The following is a 17,920-nucleotide window of genomic DNA, read 5'->3' on the forward strand; positions in this document are numbered from 1 at the left end:
GTCTCAAAAGTACCTATAAAAAATGTCTAGGTTGTGTTGTGTGTAGGTATAAGGTATACTATTTTTCTGTCCGACGGATCCGGAAAGCGGCCACTTCATTTAGCGCAGCGAGCCGAAAGTTGACGCTTTCCGGCCGGAGAGCAGAAAATAGTTTTATTTTACTGTGGTGAAAAATGTAAAGTTTTTTTCTACTTATTTGCTGAATGATTAAATCCAAAGGTGCCCAGAGGTCGTTAGACTGGTCTATGTCCGGTAACAATTTTATATTGGTGAAAAAAATAACAGTTAATTCTGCTGGGCGACGGTCGTCGGCATATGCTAATTCATTTAATACACAATACACAAAAACTAGTAAAACTAGTAAACTAGTTAAACTAGTTAGTTAATAGAACCGTATTACGTTGTAACAGTGCTCATGGATGATGATCTAAATCATGTTCGAGAACCATTAAAATCTAAACTTTAACATTTGACATGAAGATTTCAAGAGAAACTATAAAATTCGCAGACTAGAGTGCTAAAATCATAACCCTTCCTTTGGTCTCTTAAAAATTAAAATTATGTCTCGTTTATTTTAAAATAAGATAGAATATCTCCGGGCCGAAACTCTTGTTCCTAAAATATATTAACCCATATAAAAATAACCAAAAGAGATGATTAAAGCTTTCATTTGTTTACCTATTCTTTCTTTAATCTCACCGGGCTAAGGTTTCCAAACTTTCAAGCTAATGTATTATTCCTTCGTTTCATCTCAAACAACTGTAGGTAAGAGTCTATGGATTCCATTTATAGGACTCGATTGAATTTTAGACTATAGGATAGGTAAGGTCAAAAGTTATATATATACATACTAAAATACTAACTATATATGGTTATATTCGAGTCCTTTTTAGAGAAGACTGGATATTTTTACATTTTAGGTACGGTGTTTGCATACAAGGGGTCATCCATTAATTACGTCACACGTTTAGGGGGAGGGAGGGGGTAAAGAAAATGTGACATGTTGTGACATGGGGGAGGAAGGGGGAGTCACAAACATTGTGATGTCACTTTAACTTCATCAGTAACCGAAAATTAATTTATATTTTTTTATTCGCTGTAGGTACAGTTAAATAATGAGATTTTGGATGTAACTTTCGTTGTGTTATAAAATTACTAATATTTATAGGTATATCAAAAATATGTTTTTATTAAAAAAATAATGCCGAGTTAATATGTATTGTCGATTTCGTTGAAAACAAAATTGCCTAAAATGTGACGTCACACCAGGGGAGGGGTTTGCAAAATGTGACCAAGTGTGACAAGGAAGGGGGGAGGGGTAAAAAAAACCTAGAAATTCGTGTGACGTAATTAATGGATGATCCCCAATATACATTCTTGGTAAATAGTTAAGTACTTACACAAATTCTTTGGACATAACTGCTAGTGCTAATTTCAATTTCAATTTCAATTTTATTTATTCAGTAAAGATAACACGATCTTATATTTGTTAGTACATTCTTAAAAATAATGTTAGTACTTAAAAACTAAATTTGATTTTACATTTAAAATTATTTCATTAATTACAGGACAACACACATGATCAGCTATCATCTTTAGGATGCTGTTCGGGCTGTCCCTCGTTCTGCTCAACAGAGACGCTGCTTCCTTGCGCAAAATTGCTGCAAATCCATCCGTCCGTGACTCCGCGAACATGTTGGATGCGCTGCAGAACTTGGGCAGGCCAATCAGCATCCTAAAGGCATTGTTGTACTGCACCCTAATAGAATTGTATGACTTTTGGGTATATCGGACCCACAGGCTGCCAGTGTAAAAAGACGAGCAGTATGTCTTGAATAAAGTAATTTTCACTGCATTTGAGCACTTAGCAAACCTGCGGGCCAGCATGTTCGCCCTCAGACAATGCTCTTCGCTCTCTTTCCATATCGGCATCGTCCTTCAGAGCGTCAGTAACAACGTGCCCGAGATATTTGAAGCGAGTGACTCTCGCAAGGGCGATGCCGTTTAGTTGGACGGGAGGTATAATAGTGGGATACTTGTTTCCAGCCTTAAAAATCATTATCTCACTCTTTTTCCCGTTATACAATAAACCGTGTGAGGAGGCGTAGGATTCACATATAGCTATAAGTTTACGGAGCGCCCCAATGCAGGGAGCCAGCAGCACCATGTCGTCCGCGTAACTGATGTTGTTTAGGCATACGCCATCAACATGGCACCCGACATGTGTGCTGCTGAGCTGCTCGACTAGTGCATCTACATACAAGCAAAAAAGTAAAGGTGAGCTCAAACCACCCTGACGCACCCCGCACTCAAGCCGGTATGGTTCCGTAGCCTCACCCGCCCACCTCACACGGTTCTCCTGATGTAAATACCAGTACCTGAGAAGATGGATTAACTCTGGCGGTAGCCCAGACCTCTGCAACTTAGCCCACAGAATATCATAAGATACGAGATCAAAAGCTTTCGTTAGGTCCAAAAAACAGGCATAAATAGGCGTGTTTCTGTCTGTGTAGTATTTGACAGTGTGCTTTAAGCTAAGTCACGGTCCAAAAGTGCTCTAAAGGGGCCCACATTACCAGTCCGCCGGACGATATCGGCCTGTTAGTTAGAACAAAAAGTTGACAGTTCCGAACAACTGACAGGCCGATATCGTCCGGCGGACTGATAATCAGAGGGCCCCTTAAGACTAATCATTCATGTGAGTTGACTCTAAAAGTATTTTAGACTCATAAATCTCATCACACCTCCTCTTACCAACTTAACTCCAAACTTGTAGCAAATGTATCGAAATGGGTAATGCTGAAAGCTATTTATGCGTCCGCGCATTGTGATAACTATTAATAGCCGAGTTAAATGACCGCTCCTGCGACGAAAGATTTACTATAACGTAGACAAGGTAAGTACATGGTTAGACACAATAGGCAATGGGTAAGCAAACTTTTAAGAGTAAAAGAAAAGAGACAAAAGAGTGAAATAAAAGAACAAAGACTTTTGTAAGAGTAAAAGACCTAAGAGCTGCAGGAAATGTAGGTAGAATACCTACAGGATACGGATGTCTCCATTTTTTTTTATATCTGAATATTTGCTTGCTGGTAGTGAAGCTGTGGACGACCGACGACGGCCTAAATTAATATGATTGTCGCGTATATTTAGGTCGTTTCGTTGTAAATGTAACTAGGTATATACAGTTAGTTACAGGAAGTATCATATCATATAAAATACTTTACAGTGATTTGATCACACCTATATCGTCTTAAGGTCCAAGGTCCTGCAGTTTCAACAAAGTAGCATTTCTTTTGTTTTGTTATAATTCAGAACAAAAGAAATTAAGGCAGAATATTTCCTACTTCACACTGATTTAAACTTTCACGATTTTTACACATTATTAAATAAACAACGGAACGGGTACAAGGTAAAAAAGTGGCAACCCAGACGGAAGTCAAGAGGAAAACGTCCTGATGTCTCCAGACAACCGGCATTTTTGCCGTATGTAAAAGGGGTAACCGATAAAGTTGGCACGGTACTTGGAAAGTACTCTATAAAGACGGTGTACACTCCTTTATTCAAAGTAGCAGGGAGCCTAAGGTCACCGAAGGACGTTATTCCGTATCAGTCACCTGGCGTTTACAAAATTGATTGCAGTTGTGGTAGTTCCTATATCGGAGAAACAAAGCGCACAATAGCAGAAAGAGTTAAGGAACATATTGCAGCTGTCAAAAATCGTCAGGTGAAAAAGTCTGCCGTGGCTGAGCATTTACTGGAGTCAGGACCAAACCACTGGATTGAGCTGCATAACCCTAAAATCCTGTCCACGGATCGTCATTTCTACAGCAGGAAAGTACGGGAAGCCATTGAAATCAAAAAACATAGTAATTTCAATCGGGACGAGGGTTTCAAGATCTCATCCACATGGAATCCAGTCATTAGTAAATGTAAGCGTAAACGAATATCGACAGTCGATAAATCGAATATCGTTAGTGTTGTGTGTCGACAGAGTGACATCCCTAGTGCGCAAAACGTTCAAGCGGATAAACAAGACCAAGTGCGGGTAGTTCGAAAAACTCGCGCGGTTAGACGATGCTGATGTCAACTTAAGCCAGTCTTCTCCGAGACCACGGGGACAACGCCGTCCTCGAAACGTCGGAGGTAAATCTTAAAACTTAGATACGCGATTAAGTCCCGTTGTATAATTTAATAATTTCCTACTTCAGTTTTTAATCGGCCTTCCCCTTTATTTTACAGTGATTTATAGACAAAAACTGAAGTGGGTTCAGTCAGACAATTAACAGCCGCATCTAAACTGCATTTAATCTATTTCGTAGTGAAATTGTATTGTAATTGTGATCCATGATTTACATTTCCGTCCGACTAACGAGTACATTATGCACGTTGCACTCATAGTAATCTCGATTTTATACTTTAATGCATATTAAAAACAAAGATCAGATTAACATTTTAATGTTATCGAATGTAGCTTTTTATTTGTATGAGGTCTATCGACTTGTTATTTAATATGTTTTACAAATAATGGTAGTACAATTATAGTCTATAGATTTAGGTTCAGGGCATAATGACTAGTGCCAAATTGTCGTCAACAAACAACGCATATATTATGTATATGTCAAGTCATCAACCTATTGAATTGGTAAAGCACTTTAGAACCCTCTCAAACCTACCTATTATGAGGGACGGAAGAGAAATCGCCATCAGTGTGCTTTGCTTCCATAAAGTCTTTTAACTCAAGTTGATTGGCACGTGTTGATTTGATAGGGAACGAAAGTGGGTCACCAGACTCACCAGGTGGTGTTATTCGTTAACAATCAGAAACACTATCATAAATACCTCACATTCTCTTCTGGACAAATATTTAGATGACAGAGTTCTACTATAAACTATAAAGCGAAAAACGTAAAAGGGTTTTCTTTGATCATTTAAAGTCACTCAATCCACAAACTTCAAAGGTGTAAATTCTTCAGTTAAAACAAATCTGGTAGGTACTTAATATGCATCTTGAATTCCAACTTCTGCTCAATTATATAAAACCGGCCAAGTGCGAGTCGGACTCGCGCACGGAGGGTTCCGCACCGTCAACAAAAATAGAGCAAAAAAATCGTGTTTGTTGTATGGGAGCCCCCCTTAAATATTTATTTTATTTTATTTTTAGTATTTGTTGTTATAGCAGCAACAGAGATACATCATTTATGAAAATTTCAACTGTCTAGCTATCGCGGTTCACGAGATACAGCCTGGTGACAGACGGAGGCTCTTATATTTGTTACGTTTTAAAATTTCGGCGTTTTCCGCCGCCCCGCCCGCTGTTACATTAGTCCGTTGGAGGTGGGACGGTGCCAGTGTATCTACGCAGGTAGCATCCCACACTAACATCCGTCCCAAGCTCCAAGGAACTAAGGACACTCCATCGGGCCTCTTGCCATCGTCTCTGAAAATGCCAGTCGGCTCAAGAAGAGCAGGCACATTGATGGTGGCAAGAGACCGACGAATTATGTCATTAAGCGACGCATGTCTCGAAAAACGGCCTGCACTTTTTTGACAAGATAATCCATGGTGTCCCAGTCGGTCCACGTCCGTGCCACAAGAGCGTATGTGTGGCGTACACACCGAAACCCCAAGTCGCAGACCAGTCGCCAGTCTAAGGGAGGCCGGATCCAAGAAAGTACCAGTATTAGGCGAAGGATGGGCATGTAGCCAGTAACCGGCTTCCCGGGTTCCGACCGCCAAAAGCCTCGCGCGATCTGGACCTGTACAGTTGTTTAGCAGAGTATCTTTAGTTGTTCAGAGACCTTGACAAGTAGGTAGACAAATCAAGATTTAATGACATTTAGCTGTACCTACTCTTAGCTGATAATATCGTTGATTTCTTTTCCGTCTTGACAATCATTGTTTGTTTTTATACGACCCGATATGCACAGATGATTCTGAATGCCCTCGCCTTTTTCAAATTAGCGGAATAAAGAAATATCTCTATAGAAACTGCCTTTTTGTTGCTAAATAATTGACCGTTAACTCAAATAAATTGTCCAGAAAACATCCGGTTTTTGAGAGTTGCGCAATGACAAGAATTGTTAAGAGTAGTTAAAGCCACCCACGGTGATAGTTGGTGAAGATACCTTTTCTATGCAAATTATTTTTAGTACCCACTCTCAGATGGAAGTATCGTTTCATAACAGCTTTAGTCACTGCTATATCTGATATGTCTGTTTAGTTTTATAGATTATAAACATTTTTTGGTCTATTTGTTACTAAATCTATTAGTTTTAAGTAAGCAAATATTTGCAAGTGTCCATAGGCTACCAGGCTACCGCAATAAAAGCCTCCTCTTACCTCCATCGCAATTTAACAAAGTCAAAAATTAAACCTACACAGTTTACCTATACCTACATACAAAAATGTATGCCACTGTCAACAACAATGTCGTTGCATCCGTCATTGTATCTTGAACTTGGCTGTAAACCACATTATCTTTTAGGTACTTCTAGTTAATATCGCACTGGATAAAGCACGTATGGTTTTGTTTAAAAATATGTATACGAATTTAGACCTTATTAGTATTAAATAAGAACTAAACTATTTAATGTTTTAAATGTGATCGTTTGGGTCAAGCTTTTTGCCAAACAAAAGGAACGCCATTGGACTTAATGAATGGAATTGACTTCATTGTTAAGTGCACGGAGGAATGTTCGATGTTACTTTTATGGGGATTCGGTAGAAACATTATTTTTATAGCCATTGTAAACAAAATGTGAATGAGTCACGTACCTTCTTATATAAAAAATCTGTTTTCATAATATTTCCGAACGTTAAGGACACTTATCTTTAATTTTGAGTGTGAAATACGTCCAAGACCAAATTAGACAGCGAGAAGTGTTGTTGCAGTGCACAGTACATATACAGTTCTGTAAAGTTAATACCTAGGTAATAACTGAAACAGGAAAAAATTGAATAGAAATCTCTATGTGGGATTAATAAAATTTTGCGAGAAGCCAAGCGAATCAACTTACTGATGTATAATCTAGGAATAGAATCTATGTTATAAACTAGGATTTTCAAACGATTTTCATCCACTCGATCGAAATCTAAAGTGTTAAATCAAGCAAACTAAATAACGTTTAAACTTCCATAACGTTGAGATTTACGAGAGCCGATTACCAGTCCAACTGACGGATTTAAGAACCGAACCGACGAAGGATACTCCGAGTTTAACCTGTAGATTGACGGCTCCGGATGTTCCCAACGGAGTATTTTTAGTTTACTTTTTAGATTGTGACGGTTACGAGTACGACCGTAAGCGTAGGGGAAGATTAAAGTAACTTCGTTTTTAATTTGTCCTTATAAGTTTATGAAAGTAAATTATCAACAGTTATGAAAATATTAGACATTACAAATACACAGCGCGCATTGAGTCATACTTGAATATATTTACCGAAAATCGAACGATATAATACCTAATTAATAAGTATAACATATCTCTCGTGCGCTCAAAAAATATTTTACTGTGGGGTGGTGCTTCAGAGATAAATACCATTTTTGTTCTGCAGAAGAGGGCTATTCGAGCAATATACAAAATGAACCATAGAGATTCACTTAGAGATAAATTTAAGGAAATTGACATAATGACAGTGCACTGTCAATACATTTATGAGAATATTCTGTATGTACATAAAAACATTGTAAATTTTAGAAAAAATTGTGAAATTCATAATATTAATACTAGAAATAAACATAAGCTCGCAGTGCCCTTCACTCGGCTCCATAAAATTAAAAAATCATTCATGGGTAATTGTGTGAGATTTTATAACAAACTTCCAAACCATATTACTGAATTATCTATTAATAAATTTAAGAATTATGTAAAGCGTAAACTTATTTCTAAAGCGTATTATACCACACAAGACTACATGAATGATTTAACAACGTGGGATTAATTGTTATTCGAAATGATTATTTTTTTAGGTATGATTGATTAATGATGAGGAAATTGATATTCCGATGGACATACTTCTTTTGTGTTTTTTATTTATTTATTTGACATTTAGATTTTATTCTAGAAACATTCTAGACTAGTGTTTTTTATACAGTTTTTTTCATGTTTGACGATCCTTTTGTGAAATTCTTAATTTAATTTAATTTGTGTTTAATTTGATTTGTATAATAATCCAATATTCTTATGGAATAATAACATCAATAAATTGCTCTGATAATTAGCTTAAGATAATTTATAAGTATGTTACGATTCATAAGTGCTTGTTGCTAGGCCTACATGAATAAAGTATATTTTGACTATTGACTATTGACTATTGACTATATACAATATACATTACAACAGTTTTTTTTTCGTTACACTCGTTGTTGTGTTTAGGTATCTCCTTATTCTACGTTCTCTGTAACTATAGTAACTATAAAGAAATTCGAATAGATGTAATGTAATGTAACTCAACACTGATATAAGTAATATTGATGTAACTGCAACCCATTTTACGTTAACGATTTGCAACGCTTACGTTTTATTAATTACGTTTACTGCTACATTAATTTTAACCCAATACCAATAAAGAAAGTCCGTAACCTTTAATTAACTTCAACACGTCAAATATTTGATTTGATTTATGTATTAAGCCCGTAATCTTCAATAAACCTCAATAGAGCCAATAATATCATTTCACTCCAAACTCGTCCTAAAAATTTCGCGTTATCGTTTTCCCATAGACAAGTTTAGATACCGTTACACCGTTCCAAGTTATTTCGAAATTGATAACGTATCGATCGGTGTTAATAGATCATGTTTGCGACGCATGCGTCGATGCACTCGCTTCCGGTGTCGTAAGATCCAATGTAACTTTTAATTATGCAAAGGATTTGCTCATTATACAGGATTTAGCAATGAATTAATTAAAAATTTAAATTAGGTAGTTGTAGATTAATTCATTGGTGTAAATCTCGGAAATTGTAGTTTAGCGGTAAAAAAAACGAAGCTAATAATGATCATTTAATTTATGTGTTTGTAAACTGTAGGTAAATGTAAAGTGTTCGCATACACCCGCATGCGAACCCTTTTCATCGCGTTTTTCATCACTTTTTCACACATTTCTGGCGTTATCTCAGCGACAGTGTTTCAAATATTTTGTTTTAATTGCTGAAGGTTCGTTGGCCTATTAGCATAGACACGTCCCTTTAGATAGCCCCACAGAAAAAAGCCAGGAGCTGTTAGGCGATCTTGGGGGCCAGTCAATGTCACCGTTTCTCGAAAGTAATCGACCGGGAAACGTTATTTTTAATGTTTCTATTGTTTTTAATGATTAAAACACGTTGTTCCGTCGTATAACGCTCCATAATAAATTTGCCGTATCTACACAAACTAATTAACTTTTTCACACATTTCTGGCGTTATCTCAGCGACAGTGTTTCAAATATTTTGTTTTAATTGCTGAAGGTTCGGTGGCCTATTAGCATAGACACGTCCCTTTAGATAGCCCCACAGAAAAAAGCCAGGAGCTGTTAGGCGATCTTGGGGGCCAGTCAATATCACCGTTTCTCGAAATTAATCGACCGGGAAACGTTATTTTTAATGTTTCTATTGTTTTTAATGATTAAAACACGTTGTTCCGTCGTAAAACGCTCCATAATAAATTTGCCGTATCTACACAAACTAATTTTCATGCAATAACTGTCATATTTACCGCCAAAATAAAATGGCGGCAAAAAAAAGTTGTATACTTACCTCTTAAGTTGGCCACCCTGTATATTGTATAATACGGATACGGGATATGGATATTTGTAAGGTTTTCAGTAGATAGATTAGAAAATAGTGATGGATTCATCTCTACTACCTTGCCTCACATATGGCTGCCAAACCTGGACCTTTAACCTTAACCAATCAACAAAAAACAAAATACAGACCACCCAAAGAGCAATGGAAAGAAGCTGTCTAGGCTTAAAACTAAAAGATAGAATAAGATGCTCCAATATTAGAAAAAGGACACAAGTAACTGATGCCTTACACTTTGCTCAGAGCATAAAATGGAGATGGGCCGGTCATGTGGCAGGTTCAACGACGGGAGGTGGACAGGAAAGGTGACCAAATAGAAGGGGCCCCATGGCTCTAGAAAGAGAGGACATCCACTAGCCAGGTGGCAGGACGAAATTGTTGCCACTGCAGGCAAAGAATGGCAAGGTGTAGCTTTAGATAAAACCAAATGGAAACAGCTGGAGGAGGCTTTTACCCAGAAGGGGTCTACAGTAGAAAAATAAAGAAACTTAAAAATATATGTATCAAATAAGTAATACAAATAACTTAAAAATCACAATTCTTTGTAGAATAAATGAAAGCTATAATAAATAAATAAATAAATAAAAATAAGGTTTTCAGAATCATCATTTACTAAGATAAGAAATTTGATCCATTCTGTCGATATACCTACAATATTATTTTTCTGATGACACACAAATTGTTTAGTTCTCAAGTAATTTTTATAACACGTAGTTTAGTATTCATATGTAGTTGTCAACTAATTTATCTTATGCGTTTTAATAAACTATACTACAATTTAAGTTATATTTGTTCAGGTATTTATGTTTATACGTGTCTTGCAAAACTTAAGGTAATTATAGTGTACGTAAATATTATGGACGGAAATTACTGCCAAAGGAAGGATCAGGCTAATAAATAAATCTAAAATACTTCTAATTATATATAGCGTTAAACATGCTAACTTTGCTATGTTTGTAACATAATATTAATATGTTTCAACATCTTGTTTGGATGTATAATAAGTGTAACATGTCGTATATAATTATAACTCGTGCGTCTAAAAGCTATAACTGATCTGATGGTCCTGCTTGCAGTTAAGCAAGAGCAGGATGCAGTTATCTGCTAAAGTGAGAAAGTAATATAAGTAGGTAGTTCTTGCAGTTGCAAGCAAGACTGCTAACAACGAATTATGTACCAGATTTAAGCGAAAGGTAAATAATTTTCAAGTCAAATACCTTACAAGGAAGGAAACCACGTTAATAAATAGGTCTGAAACAGTACTTGTTACACTGTAAGCTAATTATAGTGTTACACTAATTATAGCACATGTAAGATAAGATTATACGGCGCTGCACAACCTAATACTTCCGAGATCTACGATACCTGTTGTCATAATCTTTAAAGGAAGGAAGTTGAAAGTCAGCGTGGATCAATTTCGTCTAGACAATGTTTACTGTGGTTACAATCCATGTCTAGTCCTACAGGCCCCGTAGACAACATGCCAATCGCTAACGCTCCGTAGCGAACGCAACGCAACTGTCACTGTCACAGGAATGGGGAATTATTTAAGAGTGATAGAGAGACACAAAGCGATTCGATGGCGAAGCGGAAGCGATTGTCACCTTAGCTAGGCCTTGGTCCATGATACCTTTCTGGAAATCTGACAAATCATGTATTGTGATATTTGTGATCTACTGAGGAAGTCACGACCCTCAGCAGTCTCAGCACTGAGGAGAACGAAACAAAGAGGCTGTGGTTACTTATCCTTGAAGTTCTTGGTCACTGTTTAAAACTATGGACATTTATTAGACGATGTAACAAAATCTCTCTTGGCTGCCTAAATTAATCTCGTTTTGATAGATTAATTATTTGCAATAATTAGTCGGACACGTTATAATGACCGTGTGGAGTTCTTGACCAAGTAGATCTGCTCATACCGTTCGTTAATATTTGCCCGAAGACCTAAGATGGCCGGCTCTTTATGCCGGTCACGTTCTAAAAAGTATGTAAGTGCGAAAGTGATGCATGACATGACAGGTGATAAAAACGCGACCATTACCGCTGGCTGGTATAGTTTCATAGCTTTGGCTGAACCTAAAAAAACTATTTAAAAAATAAATAATTGTCTGTGGGTATTTTAAAACCGCGAGCCAAATGACAATGAAATTAACGAAATTAGATGTAAATGTCAACAAAATTCCTACGTACTAATGATTGTGACAAAATAGTGACACACGAAACGTAAATCAAGATGTTTTAGTTGATAACGATGCAATATCGGTAAATAGATAGGTAATCCATTGACAATACTTATTGGATTCTAAATAATCTAGCCCATTGATCAGATTTATCGCAAACATTTTTTTTAAACTTGGTGAATTCTATTAAAATTATAAATAAAAAATCTATTCAGAGAAGCTTTCATTTTATACTTTCTTTAATTCACTAAACCATCGTTCATCCAAATTACTCAGATCATTAGTGGGAAGTGTAAATAAACAAGAGAGAGCGTACGCTCTGATTCTTACCTTCTTTAAGAACACATTTGTGATCTTCAAGATAGTAATCATTATTATATCGCCATAATATCATGGAAATATGGAACGGATATGGATATGGAAAACTTCATATATTATGGTCATGCTTTATACGACCATCAGATATTGCCAGACTACAAAACGTCTATAATATATGATCATCAGGTTCCTAGAGTTTCCCCAGCATTTTACCATAGCTTAAATTGGGGAGCCTGGGTCCGCTTGGCATCTTTACTTATAAAAAAATTTGGCTACATTTTATATTTTAACTATCATTTTGTCACCTGGCCTTTATATTTTTGTACAAAATTGATTTCAATTCTAAAAGTTGCTTCATTTTTTTTGTAATAGAATATTTTTGGTTTTGAATTTTGAATCAAAGTGTTAAGTACTTTTTTTACTACATTTGACGATTCTTAACTGTAGAATTCAGTGTCAACTGTATCGTAGGTATTGTGATCTTCGTTATCTTAAATTTATACAAACAAAGATCGCCTTGCATGATAATGATAATGTCATTATTGTCGGTGACAGCGAAAACATTCACGTGACGATCGCGTTTTCTTTTGCTAATAAGTTTTTTGTTTCACTTGAATAAACTTTTATATCATTCATTAATTCCAATCTTAGTATGGCATCTGTTTTTGCATTCGGAATGGAATACTTATCGCTATTAAAATAAGGTTACCTTTTACATTTAATAGTTTGATGAATCTGCAAAACTTCTAATGTTTTTTCTTTGTGACTTCGTTTAAAATTTTCATTTTTTGCATTGGAATTTGAGTTAGCGTTAAATTTGGGATTATCATTAATATTTGCTATTTGATTAATTACCTCTCTGTCGCCGCAATTTCGTGGTCCTTTTAAAAGAACTCCGTAATTTCAACTTTCAGTCCAGTGAAAGTGTTCACGGGTATCTTTACAGTTCGCACTTCATTCCACAGCACAGCACTGCACTATCACAGATTACGAAATTCCGATTGTCACGATGGGTAAATAAAATAGATCGAAAATGCGCGGGATTCGGCGCGACCGGTCGGCGGCGGTGCGCATGCGTCAGTGAGCGGAGCGGTGGAATGCAATCTCCCTCGCTCTCTCAAACACGCTAAGGGGCATTATTTTCGCTCTAACTGTATAGCATTGGTATTAGATTGCTTTGTCTCATTTCAACTTACGCCCGGCTAGTGAACTAATAACAAGAAACCTAATCTCAAAATTTGTTATTAAATGTGACTAAGTATGGAATAATTAGGCATGTTAACTTGTAATGACTAGGTACATAATATGAACATAATGTTAGGATATAGGATAACTCTTTAAATTCTAAATATTATGGTTGTTTATAGTGCCGATTCTATTGATTGCCTCTGACAAAGCACTTAAGCCCGTGGCAAATTAAGATCAAGTAGGTAACCTAACCTACCTACCCACTTGTTAATACTAAAACGTATTTTTTTTCTTTTATGATCAAATTCTCCACTCCGTTATACCTTCACATTGTTAAGTCCCAGATAATAGACCATTTTATTTTATTAATAAGTTTCTTCACATCATTCGCCATTTTCTATTGACCCTAAAAATATTATATGTTGCGACTCAAACTCCCTATTACATTGAAATTATATGGCTAAGCACTGAATACACCCCCTGGTTTCACCGCAGCGTCTCCTTTGGTCCCATGAATGACTGCGCTATGCAGTTGTGCCCAATAACTCCCTGGCTTTTTTTTATCCATTTTTTGCTATTCGGTCCCTGGGTTTGTACAGCTCGTTGTTGACAAGCCGTTGGGAAAGACGATTAAAACATTTATTGTCGTTAAAATTTCCGTTATTACCAAAGGTTATTACCAAATTTTAATAACGGTTGCAAAAAAACAATTAAATATAATGTCAAGTTCAACAATGTTACTAACGATGTTAAGACACAATGTTAAGGTAATATTGATAATATCTTGGAAAAAACAAAGCATCACCAAGAAAATCAAGTCACGTTCTGAACCGATATAGCAATTAGCAATTGAGTCATACGTCGATTTCAACGCTTAATGAGTGATGATAAAAATAGGTACTCTAAATATAAAAGTCCTAAGTTTTATACATTTGTTTGGCAACTGTGACATTTTGGTTCTGAAGTAGAGCTGATGGTAATCTATGACATGTGCGAGGATGTTGCGTTTGCGCATGTGGCCATGGAACCATCGAAGAAGTTATATGATCATTCATGAACCTTATTGCAATTAAATAGGGTCTATAATCCAGTTGAATGTGTTGTTGTACAAAACAATGCGAGTTAAGTTAAGAATGCCTTAGTTTCCGTTGAAGATCCTTATAATTAAACAGATGTTTCAGCTTCAAAGAGTCTTGGACTTGAAAACAATGAACAATAACAATAAGATACGAATGATAAAAAATAACAGATGATATTAAAGTCGCAGAAAGGTTCTAAAAGCTTAACACGTTAAAGAGTTTAAGCAAGTTACATCACTGTTAGAAAATAAAGTAGGAAAAAATCAATAAAATAGTGACTGATCTACCAAAATCAGTAGCTAGTTGGTAGCTATAAAAGCAACACAACAACCAAAGAAAAGAATAAGTAAATACATTTTTTGAATGACGTAATCAATAAATATCTAGTCATTCATTTCACACGAGTCCCACAGATGGTCAGAAAATACAAAAGAAATTTCATAACCATTAATTATCATAAAAATCTTCGATTAAAAGATAAAAAGAGAATGGAAATACAAATCAAATGACAGTGCAATGCATTCAATATTAATAAGGAAGCTGTCGATCAAAACTCAAACGAGTCAAAAGAAACTGAGAGCCTACTGCGGACATTGAAAATAAAAATTTCATTGTTGTCTCTCTATTACATACGAGCCATAGAGAGGCAAAAGACGAACAAACGAACTGATTCTGGACGGTGATAAAGCCAGAATAACCGTCAAAGAGGAAGTGACAATACACGATTCTCGACCTGTCAATAAAAGTACTGTTATTTATCAGTTTGCTTTGGAAATGTTGTCTCGTTTACGCAACGAGCAACGGTAGTAACGGTTACAGATGATGTTGTGAAGGTGGAGGGGTGTGATAAAATAACGTTCACGAAATTGTTTATGATTCTCGTAAACAAGAGGTTTATAAAAGTAAGCTTTTTACATTTTTTACCAAAAGGTGAAGCGGTGAGAGGTGATTTTCGTTTCGAGTATGAAGCAAAGTTTTATTATATAATCTGTCTTTAAACCCGTAATTCAGATTACCAGAAACAGAAGGAGGTGTCTAGAAATAGATGTATAGTAAATATATGGCACCTTCTTATTGAAAAACTCTAGTAGTCACCGTAATGTTATAAGTTAGTAAACAAGCAACAGTCTAACCTACTTTGAATAGTTCCGCGTTTTTTGCTCAAATGCTTCCTCTTGCTAGAAAATTATCTGTGATCGTATAAACTAATCTCTGTTATTGCAGACGTGCGTAGCGGTTGCATTACTTTAAACTCATTCATCGAAATTGTATTGAGTGTAAAAGAGATTATCAAGGTTGTTATTTAATAGGATGTTGTTATTATTACAATACCGCTTAATACTATCACGTTTATTACTATATCCCGCTTGTTATTGTACAATTTTAACTGTTAGTTGATACGCTTTCCAGCTGAATGTGTTTTCGTGGTCCCTCCAGAATCTTCTAAAGCGGGTTTTAATTTTTAACAGTTTAGTTTAAATCTAAATCTGACAATGATAGATCAGATCCATATTCAATCCAGATCTACTTCTTATTTAAATCAGAATACGCCAGATGGAGTAGGTATATAGTTAAAAATCCATTGTAACTACCATGTTTATATGAAGTCAAAAACGTAGACGAGCTGCTTCTTATTTGCCCTTATCGGTATCGCTAAAGCATGGCTTATCTTTCCACCCTGTATATATGTAGTACTCATATGTGTAAACATTCCTTATTATTTCGATTTCTACGAAGGTATAGGTGTTTACAATGGAGCTGTATAAGGTTCGGTTCGCTTATCGTCGGGGAGAGGGGGGTTAGTTGAACTAGTTGGAGCATTACCTACACAAAAAAGTATAAAATCGAAATACGTCTTAATTTGATAGGAAAAAAATTGGTAATAGAAAAAGATAGGTTAGAGATTGTAACGAAATCATTCTGTATAATATATAGACTTAACGCTTCGAGTACACAACAGTCTACGGACACAAGTATTAGTGCGAACGAGACGAGAGACTCATTGTGTTTACAACGGGATCTCTTTTTATAATGTAAAAAACTGGAAGTATCGTCGTTGTACTAACTTGCACGTGGTCCATCTGTCCCCAGTCTCCTCTTATTGTTCACCGTCCTTCGAACGAAAGTGAGTTTAATTGGTTGTTAGATTGTATGTTTTGATTGGAGCGGAACACATTCGCACTATTTCGCACACTCACATTCGTCAAAAAGGTCAGGCAGGTACCTAGAATAAACCCTATAAGTATACCTAACTGGGCGATTTTGGCGACACTTTTTATACTTAAGAAGCTGTTAAATTAACAATTAAAATATAAAAAAGCAAGATTAAGAAAAAAAATCATTAAATTCATTTCTTAATATTATTTTATTTTATTTTATTTTTATTTTATTTAATAGGTCTGCCAACAGCGGTTACAATGATACATTGTTAGGTATATAGGTACATTCGATAGGTGTCTTAAGTTTATTGCACAGCTAATTATAGGCACACACCACATGTGTAAACTTAAAATTATATTAATAAGATTAAGAAACTAAATAAAATAGGAAACGGAAATGCGTTGTAATTCTACGGTTCCAACTTATGTGTTGAGTGATAGGTATTTATATGATCTTACATGTTATTTTATTATACTAATATTATATGCTATATGAATATCATATAATATTATCTTGCTAGGAAATAGTAGATTTTTAGTGTCTCACGAAAACTGTATTTTATTCCTACTTACTAAATTAGAGATAGTGAATGAAGGTACCGTTATCAAAATCCGAGACGTAACGTTATGGTCAAAGGTTATCTGTAAGGGATCGCTTTTTAGCGATAAATTGTCTGTTGTCTGTATTTAATCAATTGTATTATACAAGCTTTTATTTAGTTTGTCTGTCTGTCGGTCTGTAATCAAATCTTGCAAGTTTTTGATCCACTTCCCGGTTTCCGATTGCCAAAAACTTATTTGCTATTTCTTTTATTTAAGTGTAATGAAGAATATTCCATCTAAACTGAAACAGGTAGGTGTCAAATTCCAAAGAAAGTAACCAAGACGTTCAATGCCCAGGGTGCTTAGCTAAAATTGTTAGATCTCGGGCGTAAAGGAAACTATGAGAAGTCCATATGAAGATGTATATTGTCGAGGAAATAAGCACTGATTACAAATTTAGTCTGTTTAGTAGTAAGGTCGAAAGAATGTGACGGCATCACGCATGCGAACAATAGTAGTTTATGCAACAGTGATATAATAAGGGTTCTTAAAATTCAAGGGTCGAAGTTACAAAACGAGACGTAGTCGAGTTTTGTAAAAAAAGACCCGAGAATTTTAAGAACCAATTATGAGCTGTTGCATACATTACTTTTTCTATGACAGCTGCAG

At 35.7% G+C, this 17,920-nt stretch overlaps 1 protein-coding gene across 4 annotated transcripts in view; it reads right to left on the reverse strand.

Moving 5' to 3' along the window:
- LOC134651306 (uncharacterized) overlaps positions 1-17,920 on the reverse strand; it is a 113,613-nt gene that overhangs the window by 28,960 nt on the left and 66,733 nt on the right. Inside the window, exon 1 of one of the 4 annotated variants that reach the window (XM_063506359.1) lies at positions 13,138-13,368. The exons of the other annotated variants lie outside the window; for them this stretch is intronic. The gene's annotated coding sequence lies outside the window, so the exon portion shown is untranslated. Of the gene's footprint in view, positions 1-13,137; positions 13,369-17,920 lie in introns of those variants that run through there. 4 annotated transcript variants of the gene reach the window in all.

This window comes from Cydia amplana, chromosome 10, assembly GCF_948474715.1.
Source record: "Cydia amplana chromosome 10, ilCydAmpl1.1, whole genome shotgun sequence".
In the NCBI taxonomy this organism is placed as follows: Eukaryota; Metazoa; Arthropoda; class Insecta; order Lepidoptera; family Tortricidae; genus Cydia; species Cydia amplana.